At 41.7% G+C, this 18545-nt stretch overlaps 1 protein-coding gene across 5 annotated transcripts in view; it reads left to right on the top strand.

Annotated features, from left to right (window-relative positions):
* Nucleotides 1-18545, top strand: part of ERBB4 (erb-b2 receptor tyrosine kinase 4) — a 605204-nt gene that overhangs the window by 549861 nt on the left and 36798 nt on the right. The gene's annotated exons all lie outside the window — the stretch shown is intronic.

The following is an 18545-nucleotide window of genomic DNA, read 5'->3' as shown; positions in this document are numbered from 1 at the left end:
CAGTATTTATCAAAATCTCAACCCAGAGGAATTGTTAGATTTCACTGTAATGCTGTGGTTTACATTTAGATTTTTTTTTTTTTTGCCTTAGCTTTTTTTGGCTAATTCTCACCACTTCAAAATGTGAAATATCACAGTTTATGTCACGGATTCTGAAAATTAAAAAAAAAAAAAAGCTCTGTTTTTTCACAGTGTGTACAGTGCATTCACGTACACATGTGTACAGTGCATTCATGCACATCATCTGAAGCTTCCTAAATTTCCTAGTTGACAGGCAAACTTATTATCTCTGAAGTGCCACATATGCATTTGCTGAACTTAAAATACTCCTTTTTGGAAATGTGGACTTGCAGTTTCCAAGTTGTGGCGCTTGTCTCATGCTTCAGTTTGAGATCCAAAAGCCCTTGGGTCAAAATGCTCTTAATTAAGTCTGTTCATACCTTTCAAAATCCCATCCATCTTAGATCTGTATTATTGTAGATATGCTCTGGGTTTATTGACTTGGCTTCTGTTGTGAAAGTAGCTGAAGAAACTGGCCCAAACTAGAAATGAGTCCAAGTTCACATCTTCATCAAAACTTTTCCCACGCTGAAGAGCTGTTGGGATTAGAATCCCAGTTCATGCTCATTATAGAAATGGGTGTTTTCTGCACTACTCAGAGCTGAAATTTCCCTGAATTTTGTCAAATTAAGGTAAAGGGAAAACATTGTTAAGACAGTTTTAAGGGCTTCATTCTTCTACAGGCAGGTGTGATGCAGTGAATTTCAGTGGGTTTAGAGCAGCAGAAGGAAAAATTAATTTCCTACCAAATCTGATGTTTACCAGGATCTTACATTAGCAACTGACTTGTCTGGTTTGTACTTCATACCTTTGCGCTAAGATTTGTATTTACAGTGTCATTATGCACAAAGTTTTCCAGAGAGAACTTTTTTTTTCCTTTCTCCTAATTAAAACAGTAGGAATTAATGATGAACTGGAGAGGCTTGCTGTTTCTACGGTAATGAACTGAACTGCTTTCAGTGGCTGAGGAAAAAAAAGTTAATACAGTGATTATTTTGATCTGAACCAAGTCCTGTCCTAAAAGATAAAAGTATTAAAATTGCATTAGACATGTAAAAATTGCAACCCAGCACAGTAAACACATTGCAACTGTGTGAGTAGTATAACTTTGATTCTAATGCTCACTAATTGCAAGAGAAAACATGATAATTTCTTTCAAAATTAATCTTTTTTCTGTCTCCTCATTTTTATCCGTTTTTCTTCTCACCTAGGAATGTTTAAATAAAAGTTACAGTTGCTTCTACTGGCTTTGCTGAACCACATCCCTCTGCCCCAAACAGCAAATTCTCCCCCTGCCTTTCATTTGCAGTTCTTCAGCTCTCAGCCTTCCCAGAGGGACCAATGCCTCTCAGAGGGATAAGCAGGCTGAGAGCTTTCTGCAGTAGAAAGCCCAGCAGTGTGGCAGAACCAGGACTCTGGGTGCCCAGTGTAGGAGAGGGCACCAAATGTTTTGGAATTTGGAAAAACCCCTTTCCAGGGGCTGTGGTTGCCCTGCTTGTATCATCAGGGAATAACAGCTCACTGTGACGTCTGGGTTCATGTTTGAGAAACCTTATAAGTGTTGGCAGCTCAGGCTGTTTGTATTTAACATTTTATCCCTTCCGTTTCTGCAAAGTGTTCATATCCCCCTCTCCTAAAAACAGTGTCTCCTGTTGTGTCACAATGCCTTGGAACTGCAGGAACATGAAAAGATTAAATATCACTAATTACTGACCTACATGATCACCAAAAATTGAGATCTGTTATGTGTTTCTATGAGCCTAGCAGGCGATAATGTGTTCCAAGATTTTCTTTAAGGACTTCTAGTTAATTTAGGAATATATGGAAAAGTCCTCCTTAATTGGAGACAATCCTTGACTTCCCTCTGCTTTGGATCCAATGCAGAATCCATCATTCTCAGGTTTCCCTACAAGTCATGCTAAAAGTCCTGTTCTAGCTTTCTTTGTCCCTTTTCCTGCATATCATTGTGTAGCATCCCTTAGTCTGATTCAGACATCCAGTTGGCATTCAGGTAGTTCCCTTTTTTTTTTTTTCACCCTACAGGAGATATCTGGGCTTCCTGGCTGGGTTCCTGGAGATGGCCTCTCTTTTCCAGCCGCCTAATCCACTCAGCAGACTGAATCCGTTCTCACTTTCGTACTGAATGAGAGCTGGTTTTCATTCCCACTCAGTCCCCTGTTGTTTCACACAACTCCCAGAATTGTATTATTCATTCTTCTTTGCCTCTGTTAATTCTCTCATAAGAAATGTGCAAAACCAACTTCCTACTTAAAATACACACACTGGGATGTTTCCAAAACATTTAGTGTTTGCTAGGCCAGCTGCTTATTGTGATGTGCCTGTTGTTTGTTCAACACATACCCAGACTCTGCTGTTTGGGTGTTGAAAATACAAACATATAAGTTGATATTGGTCTGGGATCATGTTTTTGTTGGCAGAGGAAGGCTGCCTAGCTTGGTGGGGCCAGGAGATATACATTATATAATGATAGTATGAATACTGTAGTATACATTAGAGTAGGTTTAAAAGATGAACTTAACTTTTAGACCTTTCAGGAAGAAGTTTGAGAGTCAGATGTTTGGGGAATGTCTTTCTCTAAGTCTTCTTGCACATCCACCCTGTTGCCCATGGTTGTACTCTAGACCACCATTCCTCAGGATATTCTGAAGTCTCCAGCTGCAGTCAGACTCTGTGAGCTTTTGTGATTTCATTTAAAGCAAAATCAAAGAATGAGTGAGCCTGCATACAGGGTTAAAATATACTCTAATGTCTCAGAGGACAAAAAGCAAATAAGAACAGAACCCAGTAGGTATTTGTAATTTAATTTTTTTTTTATTTAAGAAAGAGACTTTGGCCTTGATTTTTCAGTGTTTGAGGTTGGTATATTGTGTCTGTTATGTTGGCTGTAATTGAACTGCAGAGCAAGACATGAAATTTATCCGTATGACAAATGTATTGGTGAACCTCCCGGAGTACTGAGGGACTTCCTTCTATGACAGTCTGCTTTCTGGGGAATTACAGTGTTGCTGCACTTACAGAAAAGATGGGAAAGATATCCCTGGCTTGCTGACCTGGATGTGCCAGCATGGCACTACACTGGTGGTCCCGTTTGTGGTATGAAGATGCTCCAGTATGGTCTCTCTCCTGAACAGTAGCTCACAGTTCAGCAGAAGCAGATGGTTTGCCATGCATAAAATAAGGCCCAAAGTGTATTTGTGTAGTTCAGGATTTTTCCCCCTCAGGACAGGGCTGGATGGTTACTTAAACCTCTTTTAAAAAATGGAAGGGAAGTTATTTTCCTGTAAAAGAAAGATATGTGTAAGGGCTTGAGTTTTCTTAGAACTTTTTGGACTTAGGTTGATTTTCTATGGAAATTAGCCTCACTGCAATCTCTGTGTCTGTCTTCAGTTTCCCTTGCAATAGCTTTTCAAAATGTTGGTTAAATTTATTCAGATTTGACAGGGGAGAAAAGGTCTCAAAGATATTATCTTTGTATGAGTTTCATAAAAATAGGAATCTAGGTAGATGAGACTGTGATTAATACTCCTGCTAAAGGAAAAAAAAGGCACTCTAGGTTCAACCACATTATTAAACAGCTGAGAGTCCATGCAGGAGACTGTCAGAGAAAACCTGCCTTCGGGCTGTCTTGGAGAGTCTTGCCTGCTCCTGTTTTCATTTCTTTTGCCACACAGATTGCCCAACATCCTCATGGTAAGAGCAGGAAAGTAAAATGAACCTTTTTTTCCTGGAAGTACTTGTAGTAGGATTTAGAGCGGGATAGCAGTGCACCTGCAGCATCAGCATGCCACATCAGGACCTTCAGGGGTTCAGTGTTGGAAAGTTATCTAATTCCCCCAAAACTATCTGACCTTCAGCCCTCTACCGTTCACAGAGGGGTTTTGGTTGGTTTTGGCAGAGGTCCTTAAAGAGGAGTAAACTAGTCTATGGTAGGCTTTACGAAGCCTTTTTGTGGCTGGGGGTGTCATCATTGCTACAAGATAAGCTCCCCAGGTCAGAGCCCCACTGCAGACAGGAGGTGGATACAGGAATGTCCAGGTCAGTGGGAACCTTTCACCTGCCTATGGGACTCTGAAGTGCAGTAAACAGGCACTAAACAGGACTGACCAGCTTGGTCCAGATGCAGTGTCCTGGCTTGCTGCTGTGGTATTTCCAGCTTATGGCTTCTTCCATAGCTACATATGAGGTGAAAAGAGCTGTGCTGCATCTAACCTTGGCCTTTGCTCCATAGACATCTTAGGCTTTCCTAAGACACATGACTCACCCTGCACTTCCAGCCTCAGTTAGTGAGGGAAAACTGGGCTTGGTTGTGTCCTTCCCATTCTTGAGCACCTACTGTCCATAAGGGACCACAGCTATTATGACTTTCAACCCCTTGTGAGTAATGTCAAGTGAAGCAATGTCACAGACATTCCCACATGAATGACAGATCTCTCAGTAGTTTTTCTGAAGAGATGGTCTCTCTGACCCCATTACCAGTTGCTCTGTAACTGCCCTTTACCAATTCAAGGAAAGATGATCCTGCATCCCATGGGTAGTGGGGTGCTGGTCTGCAGCTCCCCAGAGTAGGTGCAGGAAGCCCAAATTTTAATCTAGACAAGTGTGTGTAAATAGGGCTACATTCTTTCTTTAGAACTTCATGGAATTTGTGATCAATGAGGCCCCCTGGAGCTCTTTAGAAAAGCAGTTTTGTGAGCAGTAGAGCTGCTGAGAGCTGGTTGCCTATGATTTATGTTTCATGATTAGGTTATCTGGAATTTAATATGTTCCTAGTGCTAGTTAAAATATCCTCAATAATATCTCCCTCTTACGTGGAGTCTCCAGTGCCTAAGGGAGACTGTGATCACAAAACAGAAAAACTATTACAGCCTTTCTCCTGTCCTTGTCCACCTGCTTTCAGGAAACTCATAAGAATGCAAAACTTTTGAGGCGAGTGTAGTGCAGAATCAGGTTGAAAACACTCAAAAGCATTGAAAATTCTTAGAGAGGGGCAGACAGAAAGATAAGTATGCACATGTCACAAGTGCATCATCCTGATTTCTTAGGGAGCCGGGCTAAAAATACATGAACTGGCAAAAAAAGTAAATATCAATTCAAATGAAAACAGGGAATGGTCACGTCTGAGCTCTTGTGATGTAAAAGAATTGCAGCCTTTGTATCCCAGTTCAGCCCACTGGTGTGACTCTTAGCAGATGCAGTACAGAAGATCTTAGTTCCATTCATTCAGTATATGCTTGGCTAGAAATTTATAAATGAATTGTAATATTTCTAGAATGTGGAGTTGGAGGTGCTGTGTGTGCTGTTGTGCTAAACATAATTTTAGAATGGTGTGATTTGGGAAAGTTGTGCAAGTTTTCTGGAGAGGCAGAGCCAGAATTACGTCTGGGTGTCCTATGTTCTAGTAATAATATCACAGGCAAGAAGCTGGTTTGTGGTGTCCATATGTGATCCCAGGCATCCTCATCCATCTCAGTGCCTCTGGAAAGAAGTCCTTTCCATCACAGTCTGTACCACTTGCTCAATGGGCAGCTTTTATTGATGTGATTGTTTTATGCTGTCCCCAGGGACAGCTTGATTCTCCCTGCCTTGCTCCTGAAGAACCTTTCCTGTAAAGACCTTTTTAAAGGTATTTCTGTAGGGGGGTCATGTTGTGCCTGTGCCTGTGTTTTAATCAGTGTGTTTCAGTCAAGGTAGAGAAATATTTTGAGCCTGCTGCCAGTTAGTTTTAATTGAAGAGTAGGGGAAAAAAGCATGATTGGGTCCTTGGGGAAATGGTGAGTTTCTACAGCTGAGCCTTTGAAATAGCTCTACTGTTTTAAAGAGAAAGGAAAGAACTGTGAATGAAACAGCCCAGAGATGGAGGAACAGCTGAAAAATGCTAGCCAAGAGAGTGTGGAAACTGTGCTTTGAGATTTCTCATATGTTTGGATCTGATCCAAATGAACCAAAATCAACATGAGACTTTTCTACCCACTGCATGATTTTACTATTAGCAGACACTTTTAGGAATCTTCTCATTCAATACTAAGAAGAAGACAGTTCCTGTATCTATAGGGCAGTTTGTCAAAAGCAACTGTGGCTATATTGTACATTGGCAGTCCTGGAGCAATAGTCTCAAGCATGAAAATGCTGCCACAGAACTGCAGGAAGAACAGGGACAGCTTTTTAAGCAGGGTGTTAGTGGCTGGTCCCCAGGTCTTGGTCACAGGCTAGAGGAAGAGGTTGAATCCTGTTAAAAGGCGTTTTGACTACTCTGAGCGAAGTCTCCATATGTATTCCATAGCCAGGGCTATCAGTGTGACATTGTAAATCATAGTAAAATTCATGGCTGTAGAGCTGAGAGGCAAAAAGAGAGTGGTCATAGCTGGGGAGAAAGTTCAAGTGTGAGTCTTCTCAAAGAAGACTTGGGATTTTAGAGGAGGCCAGGGCTGTTAGTTTTCCTCCACTTCCCCTGTGAATTACTCTGCCAATTGTTAAAATCCCTTTCAACCTGATTTGCATGTTGCAGCTGCATGCTGTGCAGTAGCAGCAGCAGCACCACTAACCCAAGGCTTGAACCTGTCTCAGTTGTAATTAATGAAAAAACTCCCTTTAAGTTCAGAAAATCAGGAATTGAGTCTTAAGACACTTGAAATGTTACCATCATTGGAAATACACCTGCCCTGATTCCTCTTTGTTCTACTCAGGTCACCTGGTTCAGCTTAGCAGCTCTTAAAATTTCCAATATATTCACCACCCACATGCTCAGATCTTGAGATGTCAAAGTCATGAGGTTTTTTTTTTTCTTTTTGAATAAATCATGGCATCCCTGGCTCCGGAGACAACCTGACAAAAATGTAACTGTAACTGAAGTATTTGCTGTATCTGGAAAGTGTACAGAGATCAATTAAAACAGCCAGTTCTTGCTCACTGGGAAGTTTCTCAGATTTGGGAAATAAAACCTCCAGGGCTGTGCTCCACCCTAAAAGTAAATGGATTTCAAAAGCTTGAGCAAAACCACGTTCAGGTATTTCTGGAATATATAGAAAAAGAAGACATCAGTTTTGTTTTGAGGCCATGATAAAGGTTTCTTTTTAAGCATTTACAACTTCAGAACTAGTTTCTCCCCCGTGTAGGATTGTGATCCCTTGGTAGAGCTGTAGAACCACTTTAAAGGAAGAGTGAACCAATACATAACACAAACTATTACTGCAGTCAGTGCTCCATAATTATCTGAGTCCTGTAATTCTACCTAAAGGGTAGAATTATACTTTATTTTCTGTGAGTAGTCTGTAAGAGAGTAATGCAAGGGCTTGTTTAAACTTGCTTTGGAAGCACTATCCCCACATCTCCACGGAGTCGGTGTTACTGTCTAGATAGGGCTGAGCTGGGGGACAGAGAAGCAGAGGAGGGGATAGACCATGCACCCCAGTGCAGTGGGCAGTGCTCAGTTGTCCTCCACTTTGCCAGGGCACAGTCCCTGGCTGTTGTTTCCATTCTCTCAAGGAACATATGGACCTTTTATATATTCTTGGATAATTTATCTGTGTTATAAACATCCTCCCCAGCATCATGGAGTGAAAAGGAAAAGGTGGCAGGGTGTATTTAATGATACCCACACACACACTGAAGGCAGGGAACTGGTGGGACACAGTGGCAGTTTGACTCACGCTGTGTGGGCTCTCACTGTCAACACAGCGATGCTCTGAACCATTAATAATAATGTGACGTTTTAGCTGGGGGGAAATAAGAGTCTCTTGAAACCACATTTCTATCTTCCACTCACCCCACTCCAGCACTCATCTGGATTTATTGAATAAGGTTAATGGATTATTTAGCAGGTTTCTCCAGCCATTATCGGTGAGCACACTCTGTTTATGTGGCTGGCCTCTCCTGTTCTGTCAGCTGTCATAAGCTTCTCAATTAGAAAAGGGGGGAAAAAAATGAAATAGGTAACTATGGTTACCTGTGATGTGGGTTTTTAAGAAGTGCTCAGAAACGTAGTGGCAACAGTTTGGAAGTTCAAACCTTTAATTTATTCAAGGAGTCTCTTGAATCAGAGTACCGAAAGCATTTGAAATAAATTCAGAACAGTTTCTGTTGTAGAACAATATTGCAGTTCAAAGCAGAAGCCATTGTACAGACCAACTGCTTGCTCTGCTTATGTGAGAAAATAGTAGCAGGAGAGGGTAAATATACCCTTGTTTCATTTTTTCCTTCAGAGTCCAGTGGCCCTCACTATGGAATAGCTTGTGAAGGCAGTGGTTTCTAGGAGAAGGAGCACTTTCATTGTCCTGTTGTTTTCCTATTTACACTGAAATGGTGATTTTAAAAGTGGTCATACAGAGCCCTGAAGCTGTGTGTGCTTCAGAGGCATCTTTCAAATAAAGGTGCCTAGCTCAGAAATTCAGCACCAACTATGCTGTTTGCTGAGAAAAGAAAAATAAAATCCTCCACGCTTAATTTAATGAGAACACAGGATAATGCTAACAGCTTTTAATTGGACAAAAAGCGCCCTTTTTTTCCTGTGTCTTGAGGTCAAAAATTTCACCCTTTAAGTGTTTCAGGCAGATCAGTGGAATTACGTACATATTTGCCTTTTGTGAAGCAGGGAGCTGCTCTGGGCTTTTCCTGCAGGATTTCATCTGAACACACAAGATAGTACCACCACAGTGCTTCCTGTCTGCTCTGTGGGCACTGCCAAAGAGAAGGGGAGATTAAGTTCAACTGTCCAAACACACTGTCTCATCTGAACCAGGCAAGTACACAGAGCACAGGAAAGACCTGTTTTGTCACATATTATGTTATCATAACATGCAGCAATATAAAGTGAACACTGGAAAACCTTGCATCCAGTGCATGATATGTCAGTTCATCTGCACACTTCCAGTGGAAAATTATCTGCTACTGGGTCAGTATTCATTTCTAAAGAAAGCTGTCTGAAAAAAAAGAGAGTTTGTAGCTTGAGGGAAGATATTGGACTTATCCCTGTGTTAGATGTTTGCTGCATCCCATCTTCACACAGGTGATTTTGCTTTGCCATAAGACCATTTTCTAGAAGGCCAGCACAGTAACACTGAAGCCTCTATATGTTTACCCAAATTCCTCCTGTTTAGCTGTCTTTCCAAATAGCATGTAATTTGTTAAAGATGCATAAATTTGGGAATATTGCTGTTCAGTCAGATGCAGGGCATAGCCAAGCAAGGCCAGTGTACTTATGGAATGGTTTGGAGTACTGGAGAATTTCCAGTGTGTTTGCACTGGGGCTGTGTTCATTCTGAACCTGAGGGAAGGCTGTGCTTGTATCTGTTAATCTGGAGGTTCCTTATTAATAGGCTGCACACTTCATTGATTTTTAATTAATTTCTGAAGAGACAGAGAGGATAAGTGCTGCAGCCCACAGACATCTCTGTACTTATTGCAGTCCACATCTCTATTGATTGCCTGCCTAAGGAGCAGAAGTAATCCATTTTAAATACACTTTCTTGGAGAGAGTGAATGCACTGCACAATACACTCTCTGGGTTGTAATTGCATTGGCAAGAGGTCAGTGGCTGGGGTGAGGAAGAAGTAGTCCGTTGTTCAAATATGCTGCTGCCCTCTGAGCAGGAGAGCCAAGTGATCTCCCTGGTGGACAGTTTGGACCTATAGAGTTGCACTGGGAAGTCCTTTATAGGATGCATTTAACCTGCCCCCCTCTTCAGAGGAAGGACCTGGAGCTGGTCTAACTGCAGTAATTAATCTAAGGGGAAAGAATAGCGTTCAAAAAGCCTGTACAAATTGATACCTCTCTCTTTGGTTGCCACTTTGACAAGCATCAAACACTTTCTAGGGGGACGTGATCCACTGGGAGCTGAAACCTGAAGTCTCTGAGCACTCCCCAAATCAGAGGACAGGTATGTTCCTCCTGCTGGCATGTGTAGCACAGATTACTATGATTTGCTTTTGAAACAGCAATTCACAGCCTTTGCCATAAGGACTGTGTTCCTGCCAGCCTCTTAACTGTAGTTACTTTGCAATGAGTGTTTATTGCCCAGCAAGGAGACTTTTGCAGTAATAAATTTGTTATTTAGGCAGTTCTTATTTAAAAGCTTCTTTCACAGAAAAAAGTGTTAACAACAGGTAGCTGTGGTTGCAGCCAAAACTGCGCTAAGTGTTTCTGTGCTTTCTGGACAGAGGTGAGTTGTGACAGCATTAGTGGGCACAGCAGGTGGGAAATCCTGGCTTGCAGAGCCCAGGCCCTGTGGTACGTCTGGGGAAGGGCATCCCTGCAGTGGAAGTGAACCTGAACAGTCAGGCTTTTTCTTAGACAGGGACCTCAGTAGATTTCTGCCTTGCTTTTTTCTCCTCCCATGTGGGGCAGTGCATCCAAAGGACAGTCTCCTGGAAACACCTGGCTGGTTTGTGTGCTCACCTTCAGCAGCCCTTGTGAGCAGCAGATACTGCAGCGCTTGCGGGGAGGCATTGGATGTGAAGTATTTTATCAAAGTGTTGGGGGTGACCCTTTACCCATGAGTCCCTGACTTTATTAAAGTTTTTCCTATTACAGCTCTGGGTCCTGTTCAGTAATTGAAGGATCAGAAACTCTCTGGGTGTGTCTCTGGCTGCAGCATGTGTTTGTGCATTGCATCTGTGGTGGCATAGTGAGGGTATGACAGGGGCTGCAAAGCTGTCTCCAGGTTACTGAGGCCTTACTGCTGATACACTTATTATAAGCACAGATAGAAGGTACAATTTCTCTCTCTTCTTTGGGCTGCAGTACCCTAAGCTGATCTGTGATTTTCTTCAGAGCTAATAGGACAACATTCCTGTCCTTTTGAGCACTTTGGGGATAGGGACAGTAATGTAGCCTGTGTCCACACACTCCAGAAGGCTGGAGTACCTGGCCCAGGTGAAGTGGTAACACAGTATGACCCAGTATGACCCAGTTTGCCCATTCAAGGCACTAAAGCTGGCATAGGAGAGGACCTTGCACTCAGCTGTCTTAAGAAAGCACTGTGGCAATAGTCTTGAGTTAATTGCAAAGTGGAGATTAGATACAACTCCACAGCTCCCTCCCAAAGGAATGTCATGCTTAGGAATTAACTTTACAGCAGCTGCACAGATGTGGCTGTAGGCAGGACCAGAACTTGGAGCCACGTGCAGTATGGCCAACATTGAAATACCTGTTTTGCATCTCATTGCTTATGCTGCTTTATGTAACAGCTTTTGTCAGACAAACATGAAGTGCTTCACAGACTCTTTATGTTCAGCACCAGCTAATCTAGATAGCTGCATTATTTGAGGGAACCTGGGAGACAACTCATATTTTCTGCAGGAGTTCAGACAGAGGACATGTTTGATGATGACAGTGGAACAAACTGGTATTGCCAGAGGAGCTTCAGCACCTACTTAGGATAGATAGCTTCATTATAAGGACCCCACAAGCTCAGAATTGAGAACCAATCAGTTCAGCAGTGACCCACTTATCTGTGCTGTGAAGGGGTGAGATGACACCAGACCCATCAAAATGTCTGTTCAGTCCAGTCAATTAAGTATTGAAATGTCATGAGCTTACGAAATTACTTCTCCTCTTATTTCTTTCTACTTTTTCTCCCTTTATGAATCACCTGTCATTTTGGAGTAGCCTGCATTTTTCCTGTAATTCTAATCTAATTTTGTCCCATGGCCTCTTTCCCTTCACTTTTGCTTCCCAAGTTTGTTTTGACCTGTTATGCTTCAGCATCTTTTTTTGTTTTGTGTCTTGGGCCATAGCTTAACAGTAGAGTAAATCAGGCTTTAGGACTCCTATTTCTTGAACAAATATACTGCAGCAGCCACACGATGCAGAGCAAAGATCTCACACTGACTTCTTTTTATCCAGACTCGCTCTTTTGATGGGTAACTGGCATGTTTATTTTGCCACAGCTAGTGTGTGTCCTCCTGTGGTTGGTACAAAGCCAGCTCATCCCTATTTTGTGCTTCAGCTGAGTCAGCCAATGTGCAATCACACTCCCATATGTGAGCAGACAGAATTTGTACTTCTGGGTGATCCACAAGTGGAGAGATGTAAGACCTACCCATGTGCAAAACGTCACCACTCTTTTCACAGCAGAACTAGCTTGAGTTACCCATGCGGGAGTTGCATTGCTGCTGGTTATCTTTCCATAGGGGTAGAAATCCAGCTGTACTGGGATCCTGTCTCTTATGTCAGGTGTAGATAGCCTTGGTCTTGCTTCTGTGTGCTCTGAGCTGTTTAGTCCAAAAACATATGGCAATGTCACAGAAGGACTGTGAAGAAAGGGATATATCAGCAGGCACGAATGCACAGCATCCACTCTGCTGTCACACACACACATTGAGTGCAGGTCTAGCAACGTTTCAGTCCTCTGGTCGTGCTTAGGTGGACGCAACCTGTGAACTGTAGGAAAATCCAGATACTTATATCAAATTTCTGTCCTAAGGCTGCATCTGAAGATGGCCATCTTGAGATAAAAGCACTTTTACCACAAGATGCGGCTTGTTACATATGAATAGCACATTGCTTCAAACTTAAACTGTAGAGAAGTGAAACCTTGAGAGAGCTTATCAAGTGAGCAGGAGATGGGAAGAAATACAATCGTATGACATAAGCTTTCTTTGTCTGCCCTTTACCAAAAAGAGAGAGATTAACTTACCCCTTATAAACGGGAGCTAATTGAACTCCTAAATACTGGGAATTACACCACAGCCCTGAATGCAGGACTGGGTGTCCCTTGCCAGCTTTACTAGAGTTAGCAGACATTTTCAGAAACCCTTGGCAGCTCATCTGGTGGAGGTGTGCACAGCACAAAGTGTGAGTCCCCAGCTCGGTCTGGTGCCAGCTCTGGACCAAAATAGAGAGCATCCTTCACTTTCCCTTGGCTATGAGGGTGACCTCCAGTCCCAGCTCCCAGGCAGACCTACGTGGCACATCACACCTCTGCAGCTGAGTCAGTGTATTTCAGAGCAGTGTCAGTTTTTCCCTCCCACAGCCATCTCTGGAGTAACAGCTACCTGGATGAATCCGGTTGCTCCTGACAACAAAGGGCACGGTGTTTTCCTTGAAAGTCTATTTAGCCCCAGGTAAAATTACACTTTTTCCATGGAGTATGTGGGGGAAGAGATGATCATTTGAGGCTTTCTGCAGTGATTCACATTATTAAGCTAGCCTCAAGTTATTAGGATAGTAAGAGAGCAGTCTCCAAGGCTGCAGACTAATGTCCATGAGATTTGAGTTGGACTTGAAATTTTCTTTCTTCCTGTACCTGTTTGATGAATCTGCCGTGTGTGCTGGCTTTGGTGGGTGGAAGTTATTATCAAAGAAAGACAGGCAGCTTTTAATTCCTGGGTGGAATAAGATCAACATGCCCTCAGTTTAGGGAAATACTTATATATATATTATAGAAAACAACAAAAGGTCTCACTGAGAAAAAAGCGTTTGTAGTGGTTTTGCTGTGCACCGGTACTGCTAAAGTTCTTTGGGCAGGTGAAGGTTTTTATAGTTACTTTTTTAATTTGAATTGTCTTGCATCATGCAAGATCAAAGACATATGTTAAATTTTAGTTAGTGATTAAACACACTTCAGTTCATCTTTAGTAATTATCCCAAAAGGACTTTGTATTTAATGACTTACATACCTGCTTGAATTCTGTCCTGAGCAGTGAATACGTTTTTTCTGGAAATGAAGTACAGGCACCTGATGGAAAGAGCTTTCAGGCAAGACTCATGCAGTTCAAAGAATTGGACGTTCCCTGAGTGGCAGCTGCCACCTTTGAACCAATCCAGAAGCATCTTCAGCAGGGAAGTGGGACTCTGAATCAAAGTCAAAAAAAGTGATGGAAATCAAATTACAGCATCTGAAATAGTCTGTGCTTGTAACTCTTACACTCTGAGCAGTACAAATGAAAGCTGTGCTCAAATGCTGCCCCCAGAAACTGGGAGACAAATTACAGCAGCAGAAAGTAACGCTGGTAATAACAAAGTAAGAAAACAGCAAATTATGGCCACAACTTAAAGGCAGGATATCTCAGAGGACAAACTTGTGACGTGCCAGAAAAGCTTCATTTTTCTTTTTAAAAAAATCCCTTTATTCTCCTATTTCCACCACCAGCCTGACTTTGGTGATACTCCTCTGTAGATACCTGCAGCACTGGAAGTCCTAATGCTTTATGAACCTAATGTTATATTTTCTACTGCAGTTCAGAACTTGGAGCTATCAGAAAGTTGTCCCATTTGACACAAAGTCTTCTTTCCATTGTCCCACTTCAGTTTGTTGCCAGCATGTTATCTCATTTTCGGGTCTGACATTTTTCTTATAAAAAGAGAATGAACATACTTGACTGTAGCTGAAGTGACCATTCCAAATCTGTCTATCCACCATGCCTGAGACTTCATAAGCACTCCGTAATACAACTGGGAAAGACTTTCTTCTTTTATAGCTCTTAATTACTAACTTTTAGTCTATTCAACAAGGTAGTTTTTGTTCTCTGTTACTCCTACCCAGCTCCAAAAGTAAACTGATGAGAGCAGGATTCACCTCAGCAAGTAAAACCGGTGATTCCCACTCCCACCCCCAGCTGTGAAAGACAAAGGGCTATTCCTCACTCATCCTGAGGTTCCAAAGGGACTTGCTCAACTTATCTGTGTTATACCTGTTGCAGGGGATGTTTGACTTTTTAATAGCATTGGGCTCTGATTCAGAGAGTGATTTTAGCGTTGAGGGATCCTAGCAGTAATTGCATTTCTAATGACATTCCCTCTGAGGAGCCTCTGTCGTTACTGTGATGAGGAAGTATCAGTGATGGGTAGGTCATGGCTGATTCTTGTGTCCATGTGAGATTAATCTAGGCTTGAGATAATGGGACAACTGACCATTAATGGCTTAATGTCGAACCTCCCTCTCAGTGATTTCAGCACGTAAGTCCCACCCATATTCTGGATATTCTAATGCGTGTACTAAAGTGTGGGATTTCATATTATCATGACATTTTATACTTTGATAATTGTATGGGAACAGCATAGCTCTGATTTGGACAAGCCTTGAAGGGTGTTTTATTTCCCCAGCCTCACAGATCACACCACAGATGACACACGCAGTGTCTATTGGGTCAGGCTTTAGAGCATAATTTTTTACAAGCAGATCTCTTTCCATTGTTACAGACAAGGGTCACTCGTAATTTTGTCTTGTAACTCTCGTAAAATGTCCTCTTGGTGTTCTCTCATGGGCTTTTGGGGTGGTGATGGCACCAGCCGTGTCATACAGAGAGTGTTTTTTATTATACTTCTGTGTCATATTAAAAGATTAGAGATGCATACAGAGCTTTTTTCCTGCCAGCTTTAAAGCTATCTTCAAGTGATGGTTTTTGGCATAGTATATGTTTAGACAGTATGGCACAGTGAGTACTGCAGGATTCCCGTTTTTAGATTCTTTTTCTTCTGCTTGTATAGTCTCATTTTATTGAAAATATATACATATACTGAAAATGTATGCATATCTTTTCATTTATACTTCTGCCACCCACCTTTAAAACTTGTTGATTAGGTATCAGGAAAATCGAACATGTTTACACTGGATATTCCTAGGAGGATTTACATTCCTGCAGGTCATGGACTCTGCAGAGGATTTTGTAGCTGTCAACCCTACATCATCTGTTTTTAGCTTTGCAGATAGCACAGGTGGGAAAAAGCCCTGCGAAGCTTGTTTGACAGAGATGAAGTAAACTGCAAGTACAGTGATACACAGACTGCTATTTCTACCCTCTTTCTGGATATAAAAGAAAACCAGATGTGGTATTGGTGAGGAGCAATATTTAGGCTGGTGATTACACATCTTTATCGTTTTTAAGAGAGTGTGAGTTTAGGTTGAATGAAATAGAATCTTACTAAGACAATATTAAATAGTAGCACAAGATAGAAATAAATGAAAATGAATGAGTAGAATAAACAATGTAATATCCTAAATTGTTAACCTACATGTTTAAAAATAATTGGAAATTAGATATGTAAAGAAGGTAAGATAAGACCAAGGAGACATGGTTAAGAATTTGCTTGTTTAACTCTTTCAATGAAGGATGTTTTTGGACACCTTAACATCTGTTCCTGCCATCATTAGCTAAAGACAGGAGGCCAAAGCCTCAGGACAGGTTATGTTCTTAACAAGAAAGAAATTCTCTTTCTTCATTTCTGTTAAAAGAAATTTTCAATATCTTCATATCATTTCAGTGCTGATAGGTGCAAGTGAATCTGTTAAAAATTATAATTTTATTTGGGCCAGATGTATTCTGATGCCATCAGAAATCTCTCATCAAATTCTCTGGCTTCTTGTGCCCTCATCAGATCCTGCCCACAAAGATCTATTTGCAGGTTTGGACGTTTCTTTTCTCCCCCTCCCCCCCATTATTTTGAGGATTGAGAATTTTGACCATATAAGGATGGTGGAAGTTAACTCCATGATGCTTTAGGAGGACTTCTGTTCATTCTAAAAATTTGAGATATTTCCTAAACTAAGTAGAAAAGAGATGTCAGCAGCACCTTGAGAGATTTTGTTCAGGGAGGAGCTCTTCTGCAGCGAAAGATGCAAGACTGAAGAGAGATGCTTAATCCCATGAAAGGTGGAGGAAGAGATTGTGAGAGGTGTCTGGGAGAAGCACAAGGCTGCAATCCTGGCTTCAGGGGCAGAACTTTCAGGAACTGCAAAAAACCAGCATAATTTTAGGGAGGGACATGAGACTGGGAGTTTGCTGAAGTCCACCTAATTCCCAGAGTACTTGTTGTGAGTAATATTGATGCTGCCTTGAAGCCCTTTCTGGTTATTGTTCGGTGTTAGAGATATATGATTTCCCAATCTGTCTGACTTTTATGGGACCATTTTTGGGGTGATTTTCCTCTGTTGCACAGTGCCATTGCTATTGCCCATGTTGTCTTTTACTGGTTCAGTTTCTTCAGATGGTGATTCTTGTGCTAGGTAATGGTGCCTCTGATTTCATGATGTATTTGTTGTGTGACTCACAATTGTTTAATCCATGAAATTTATTTGTCCTTTTTCTATGGGGATTAATTTTCTGTCAGAAAACATTATGCCTTCAAAGACATACAGTTCTGATAGTCAAAAGCCAAAAGTATTGATTTGCAATTGGCAGGAGGGTGTGTTTGCTTCAACTAGCAGTGCTTCTAAAGAATAATTCCATTTGCTTTATGCCAAAGAATTCCTGTGTCCACTTTCAAACCACCTTCATGTTGACTGCATGAGATAGTGTTTATGCCAAACAGTCTCCCGCATATTTTCAAAGCTTTTCATTGTGTTTGCACTGAAATTTTCCTCCTAAATCCCACAGCAGTTTTAGGACTCCATTTGATGCTTTTTGTAAAGACATCCACTTCGATTGAATCATAATTGGAAGGGACCTTTAAGACCATCTTGTTCCAACTCCCTGCCAAGGGCAGAAACACCGTCCACTAGTCCAGGTTGCTCAGAGCTCCATCCAGCCTGGCCTTAAACACTTGCAGGGATGGAGCATCAACAGAGGCAACCTGTTTCAGTGCCTCACCACCTTCACAGGGAAGAATTTCTTCCTAATATCTAATCTAAACCTACCCTTTTCAGTTTAGAGTCATTATGCCTTGTCCTTGTAAAATGTCCTACATGTCCTTGTAAAAAGTTCCTCTCCAGCTCTCTTATAGACCCTTCAGAAGTTTCTATAAGGTCACCCCAGAGCCTTCTCTTCTCTAGGCTGAAAAATCCCAATTCTCTCAGCCTTCTGCTGTAGGAGAGATGGTCAATCCATTTAATCATCTCGGTGGCCTCCTCTGGACTTGTTCCAACAGCTCCTGTGCTGGAGAACCCAGAGCTGGAGGTAGAACTGCAGGTGGGGTCTCACCAGGGTGGAGTAGAGTGGTAGAATCTCCCTTGACCTGCTACCCACTTTCTGTCACCAAAGGGCTGCGTTCTGGTCGTGAGGGGTAGTTGCATGGGGATAAGTATGTGTGAACTTCTTAGGCTGTGAAGAGGAATAAAATCTGGACTATGGCTCTGAGTAATCTGGTTGTTTTAATCACTATGTGTGGGTCTCTGAATCATCTGTATTATAAGATAATATGATCTCTTTGGTATTCAGCAATGATTTTTTAAAAATTACCATATATATTATACAGAGCTAATATATTAAGAGATACCTTAAGGGTAATTATCAAGTGTGTAATTTCATCTGTAGGTTCTTAGAATGATGGTTAATGTCATAAATGCCTTTTAATGAAATTATAGGCTGGTAACCCTGCCCAGCTATCCTTTGTGTGTCAAATAATTAATAAGACCAAGCTTTGGTGTTGTCTCAGTGTCACAAAGCATCATGTAAACTTCCGTACTGATGGTAGATGGTTAGTCTCCCACCAGAATAAGAATAAGGTTAAGGCTGGGAAGCTTGAGTATATGTTACCTTATCTGTAAAGGCAGCTGGATGAGCTTGTTAACAAAAGTACTTCTAACAGAATAT

The sequence above is a fragment of the Pseudopipra pipra genome, chromosome 7 (assembly GCF_036250125.1).
Source record: "Pseudopipra pipra isolate bDixPip1 chromosome 7, bDixPip1.hap1, whole genome shotgun sequence".
NCBI classification, from domain to species: domain Eukaryota; kingdom Metazoa; phylum Chordata; class Aves; order Passeriformes; family Pipridae; genus Pseudopipra; species Pseudopipra pipra.
The sequence above is the reverse complement of the archived record's forward strand: the minus strand, read 5'-3'. Positions and strand labels throughout refer to the sequence as shown.